The sequence below is a fragment of the Macrobrachium nipponense genome, chromosome 36, assembly GCF_015104395.2.
Source record: "Macrobrachium nipponense isolate FS-2020 chromosome 36, ASM1510439v2, whole genome shotgun sequence".
Taxonomy (NCBI): Eukaryota; Metazoa; Arthropoda; class Malacostraca; order Decapoda; family Palaemonidae; genus Macrobrachium; species Macrobrachium nipponense.
In genome coordinates this window covers 10635759-10642758 of record NC_087220.1, presented here as the reverse complement: position 1 = coordinate 10642758, position 7000 = coordinate 10635759, and positions in this window count along the sequence as shown.

The window sequence follows — 7000 nt, the reverse complement described above, 5'->3', positions numbered from 1 at the left end:
ACGTCTTTAATAAAGGCTTCTGAAATAGCAGGCGATAGAGCGTTTTCTTCTCAGCAGATTCGCCATAAGGTCAGGAGTTAAGTAATGACGATGATAAGACAGGTAAGAATATTGTGCAATAGCTCCTCATTTTCCTTTTCTTATAAATTCTTCCAAAGCCACCGTCAACTTTGGCATGTTGAGACGTCGGCCCAATGGAATTGGCCCAAATAATCCAGAAACACCCGATTTCTTACCTACCTTCCAAGGTACACGAAACAACTGTGTGTATATATATATATATATATATATTATATATATATATATATATAGTATATATATATATATATATGATTACGCTGCTTTACATCAAAGCAAGTGGTAGAAATTATCATCAATAATAATAAACAAACGAGTATGCAAGTACTGTGAATCACGAACGTTAAACTGAAAGTCATTCGAAGAACAAGAAATACGCATTACACCTCAAATTCCTCATTAACTATATGTATATAGATAATGTCCTACGTTTCGTGCAGCCATTTCAATAATATCTGACATGTAACGTATTTCCATTAAAAAAAAGTTAGAATTTCAAAAACTAAAATCTGCTAATATTCATATAACCTCGTCAATAAACCAAGGGTCTGAAAAATTCAAATGCTCTGACGTCAGAAATATCGGTTCACAAAAAGCGTCTGGAAAAGAGTTATTTGCTATTTTCGCCCTCCGGGAATACCAGCCTGGATGCTCATCACAATTCTCGTGAGAATCGAGGAAATTATTCGGTGCTTCGCATTTAGAAAGCGCTAAATTAAAGCGCATCACAATTTCCAATAACGGGTTTTTGTTTTTGAGGGAGAGAGAGAGAGAGAGAGAGAGAGAGAGAGAGAGAGAGAGAGAGAGAGAGAGGTCATTACCCTAATATTGCCGAATGGATATATTCATGTTTTCCTCTAATCGTCTATCTATCTATCTATCTATCTATCTATCTATCTATTATTATTATTATTATTATTATTATTATTATTATTATTAGGGAGTAGACCTTTTCTGAGGGTTGTAGCATTAAAATCAGTAGCTGTTTCTATGACATTCTAGAGTACTTTCTATTCTTCTTAATATCTTTCTTTTCATGAGCGTGTAGCTGGGGCATCAGATTTCCAAAGGACATGAAAAGATTCCTTATTATTTCAGTTGTCAGAGAAAGTGATAATAAAAGAGAGAAAGATGACAAAAGAAATTCTTCTCTTTTAGATAAAACATAATTAGAATAATTTAAACAGCAGCTTTAGAATCTAGGAATTTTGGAATCTGGATACCTAACGTTCTAGTTTCCTAGAATGAATATTTCGCAATGTACATAAAAGCGTACACTTTTGGCAAGTAAAGTCTTTTACACATAGAAAATCGACAAGTGACATAGCATTTTAAATAACATTGTCCAGAGAACTTTATTTATCCTTATGTTTAACAATAACTTTTTCCTTGTGTTTGATCACAGTAACCAATAGGCGATTGCCGCGAGATCGTAGTGGAACTGGAAGTGATGCAGTGAACTACGGTCAACTTTAAACTCGACGAAGTTAGGAATAAGTCTGTGCCTTCAGACCTCTTTCGAAGGATGCCTCCAAATATGTCGACCGTTCACCTGTCCACCTCTTTTCCTTGGTCGCACATTCACTAGCTTTCTTACCTAAGTGAGGATATTTTACACAAAACTTCCTTGCAATATACCCACCAATGTATCTAAGAGATTCTTCTTCTACAATTACATCAATTGATTTACATCCATGTTCATCATCATCAGTCTCATCATCTACATAATTTTCCAGCTCTCACCCAACATCCAAGTCTTTGAAACAGTTACTAGTAATGTAAAGTTCGACTGCTAGATCTCTTTCACAGAAAGTGTTACCTTTATTATTTGTTTTCATCAGGCCATCACTTGTAGATAGACAGTCTAAATTATCAGTAGTTACGTTTGCTTTCTCCGATAGTAGAGCAACATCTTTTCCCAAGAGTAATCTCTTTAACCTGAATTTGACAGTGAGAGCATTAGGGTGCTCATAGGGCCCATGCATTTGTCGTATGCACCCAAATAAATGTTCAATGTGCAAGTCACTGCATGTAGGGGTCCAGCTGGCGTCATCACTCATTCCCGCTGCGTGCTCTACCTGCGCGCCGTCTGACTTGTCGAAGTGAGCCCTGGTTCCCAGTGTGTTTCATGATTCCTATGGTGTCTCGTGCATGTGGGTGTCTTCTCTGTGTGGAGTATATGATTTCCTTGATAAGCTCTCTTCGAATCCATTCCTGGTGTTGCCTGCCATTACAATGTTAGCACATGTTACAAAGGCATTCTCTACACTCAGTCTTGCCGTTTTTTTTTTTTTTTTTTTTAGTATTCCTGTAAATAAAATTCATATTTTCCCATCTATTCTGTGGTCTTTTTTCCTAACAGTGTTTGGCAACTGCTGACGTCTGATTGTAGTGGCTCATGTTCTGTATATGTTGCTTACTTCGCTCTTTGCAAGATTTCTCGCTCTCGCCGTAGTACCCATCTTCACAGCCTAGACACGCTAACATATGTATTCCCCCTACTATCTCTACCCCCTCAACAGGCTTTCTATCTCTAACTATTTCATTCCTAATCGTGCTTTTGTAGGTACCTATTAATATGGAATTTGCTAGTTTCCTGTTGATTGTTGTAATATTGTTGTTGTCCGGGACTTTAATTATTTTCTTCCTTTTCAAATGTTCCTTTTCTCTACCTTCCTTCTCCACAAAATAGTTTTTTCTTGCCTTAATGTGTGCCCGCTCCCACCGGCACTTAGGGTATCACAATCTCCTAAAGTTCTTCCTCAGGTATTCCAGCTCTTCATTTAAGAATTCGGGACAGCAAATCCTAGAAGCCCCAATGGCCAACCATGTCATAACTCCCATCTTAATTTCTTTTCTATAACTAGCGAACATAATGTATGAATTTGTGTGTATCTTCTTCCTGTTCACTTTGAATTTTGAATTTTCTCCTTTCTTTCTTTACCAGTACATCCAAGAATGAAATTTCTCCCTTCTTCCCTTCTTCTATAATAAACTTGATTTGTTGGTTTAATTTGTTTATGTTTTATAGGAACTTGTCAAGTTCTTCCCTTTCTCCGATTGCGAAAGGAAACCTACGCTGCCATCTTGCCCATTATGAGAATGAAGAAAAACAGAAAGTCAAAATAGGCAAAAGGAAATTTCGTCTGACAGACCTTGTGAAAGACGACTCATCCATTTTGAAACATTTTATTCACAATCGTGAGCCACTCGATTCGAGCAAAAAAACCCGGTACGAAAGAAGGTTGTCTTACCCATTCCTGAATAAAAAAAATAGACTCGCTCCTTTTCAACACACGACTTTTGGCAGGAGATGGCGAGGGTAAGTAAAAGGATTCTGATGAGCTCATTGCTAGGTATTGGCTATTTCTGCGGAAAAGAAATAAGTGTTTATGCTTTTCAAGTTTCTCTCTCCGAGGCACAACGGAACAATGATATTCTGTTATCAATAATTTTATTTTTGCATTGTCCATGTAAGGTGACCGCTGTGAAGAGAGAGAGAGAGAGAGAGAGAGAGAGAGAGAGAGAGAGAGAAGAGAGAGAGCGAGCTTTTTTTTTTTTTTTTTTACCTATTCCAACCACTTCTAGCTTTATAAGAGTAGAGCCATAAATCCAGAATGAAATCTTTGTCTTTCCTTGGCACTGGATCGAATTGCTTTCAAAAATGAAAGGACAGTGTTATCTCTGATGTGAAAGCTTTTTCCAGGCTACACCAGACTGACTGAATGTAATACATATTTTCCGCGAGCATGTGTTTCTTATTGTTCTGATTAGTCTTGCCTTTAGTAAAGGGTTGTTAGGACCGAAAGATATCGGCAGTTCTCGTTTTTCATTTGCATCCGTGGCATTACCTTTATTTATTTTATACACCATAGCATCATGTTTTATATATTTCGTGATTAAGTTATTTATATATATATTATATATATATATATATATATATACATATATATATATATATATATATATATATATATATATATATTATATAGTATATATATATATATATCTGTGTGTGTTCTTATCTCCATTTTTATTTTATCAATGGACGCTCATGCTAATGAAAAAACAGATATGTAATTTATGTCATAATTTTGTTCATCATAAATCTTTTTACTTTTGATGGAAAAAGTGCAATGATAAAATTAATTCCAGAATAAAAGCGATTAGAAAATACATTATGTTGGAAACTTTATTAGAATATATTCCTAAGAAGAGGATTTCGAGTATTGCCTCGATTCCAAGAACTCTGACATTCTGAAAGCGACCTGAATGTCCCAGCATGTACCTTTGTCGACAAGAGTCATTCTAATTATTCGGTAAATTTGGAGTTTAATCATATGGAAATTAGAAATATCCTTCCGCCGGAGCAGTCAGCTTTTTTTCCTCAGCAAATTCCAGCGACTTTAAATAAGACAATTTCTTAAGCGAATGACAACAAAAGAATTTTAAATGAAGAAGACAAAAAATAGATACATTTTTGAGGAACGATCTTTCAGAAAATGTAATGTGGACTTAACATCAGATAATTGAAAAGAACACAGAAATGTTCTGGCCAGTATTTGAATGTTATTATCTCCAATAAGAGTTTTTTTTTTTAAAGAGTAATTTTTATCAAGTGATCTAGCAGAGAATTAAGTCAATTTTTTATTATTAGCAACAGAATGACGATGACACAGTAATAGCGTTCCAATATAGAACTGAAACTTACTGGAACCACCTTTCGTTGCACCTGTTAGGTGTGAATAAGATTTCCGTTAGTTTGTATGTTTGCTTGTACTGTCCCTTTATTACATGCATTGTAAACTTCTACCATTATGATTTTTCTCCTAGTAAAGTGTGAATATAAAATCACGTGTCAGCGTGATCTGCATGTCGTGCGCACACACACACACACACAAATATATGTATATATATATATATATATATATATATATATATATATATTATATATATATATATATATATATATATTACAATGCCTATTTATAGCCTTGTCTAAAAAGAAAACTTGTTCACCTGAGCCTTAAGAAAAACCTGCAACCGGCACCTCTGCTATCTTTCCAATATTATTGTATTAAGGCTAAACCAAACTTAAAAATATCCAAAAATAGAACGTTATTTCCCCCCCAAAATAACACGATAATAACAAAGGACAATGAATTGAAAAATCCAAGACACGAAGTGCAATCACAACTACCAAAAGAAATAATCTCAAATGAATGTCACACACTATCTCTCAAAGACACATATTAATTAAAATAATTATCTCTATTTTCCCCACTAATTGATATGTAAAAATCAGTAAAAATAATTCTCATATGTGGCAACATTGAATCCATCTGAGGGAAAAGAGATCAAATTCATCAAAAATCTAATAAAATAAATGAGCATAAGAACAATGCGAATAAAATAAAAGTACTCACGTACACATGAAAAAAAAAAAAAAAAAAAAAAAAAAAAAAACTGTTAAGAGGTTCAAAATTCTTCCTCCAAAAACATAGTTTTCAATCAGTGTTCAGGGCAATGTTCAATGTTCAATAAAACGTCTCTTCACTCTAACAATGAATAGTCTTTACCCTTGCGTGGATCTCCGTACACGTTCCCTCCGGCTCGAGTCAATAATTACCATTTTTGCTTGTCTGCTAATAACCGGCTTTCGATTCGCTATCGGAATATATTACGTTTTGCACGCACCGTGATGAGTACAAAACTCACGCACGAAAGTGTTCTCACAGTTCCGCTTGCATTCTTTTATGACTAACGATCAAATGGCAATTGCACTGCTCGAGTCACGTAGCCGCTCGTTAGGGCAACTTGTGCACGCGTGCTCTCATCTCCTCGGTTTGATCTGTTTCACCTTCATCGGCATCTTCCGACCATTCCTCCTGCTTGTGTGTTTGCGACATACAGATTGCAATAACGCTTGATTTATATTCTTTGCGAGAATGACTGCTTTCTACTTTGGATCGAAGCCATTTTCAGAAGACTGGGACATAATGGTAGAAATGTACAATGCATGCGGTTGAAGGACAGTACACACGAGCATACAAACCACTGGAAATCGAATTCACACCAGACAGGTCCAAGAGCATGGATCTGCACACCAATTTGCGTATTAGGTCAAGTCCTTCATTTGCAAAAATTCTATCTTTGTGGGTGGCAACCTACCCTTTTCCCCTCCTATGCCAACCACCTCCTATGCCTTGGCTGAAACTAGACTCAAGTATTAGAATAAACTATCTTTTTCGTCCATCCCCAATTGATAGTATTATTGTTTTCACTACCATACAAAAACTCCATTGTTCATCCCAGCATACCTCATGTATTTTGCTTCCGTTCTATGATCTTTTCAATATTTTGTAATTTGATCAATATGAAATTAGTCGCGAGACTTACATGAAATTTGATTTTCACTTCCATTATTACCCTCAGAAGAGTTTTTTTTAAATAATGTATTCTTAAGCAAAATTAAGGAATTTTTTGGGTGTTGTAAGTTTCTTTGTCGTTTCCCCATTAATGAAAAAATAACTGGCAGCTTTTAGTGAACTGTCTCAAAGAGAATTAGGTTCTTTCAATTTCTTGTCTGTATTCCCGATTAGGCTACTTACAGGTAATGTTTAAAAAAACATGGATGTGAAAATAAATTCCTTAAATTTATTACTTTCATCAGAACGAAAATGTACGTAGGCAGAAATATTAAAGGTATTCTGATACACTGAATTTTAACCATTTACTGTTTCTATGTATTAGTCCATTCCACAAGGGTAAGCTACCATGATTTTTCATTTCAGTGGTGAATTTCATTGGTGAGGCTAATTCATTATATTTACCAATGAAGTTATTTACAGTCTTGTTCCTTGACCACATGCATTTTATATGATCTACATACCTGAACAATACTATATTACGTGGAATAATA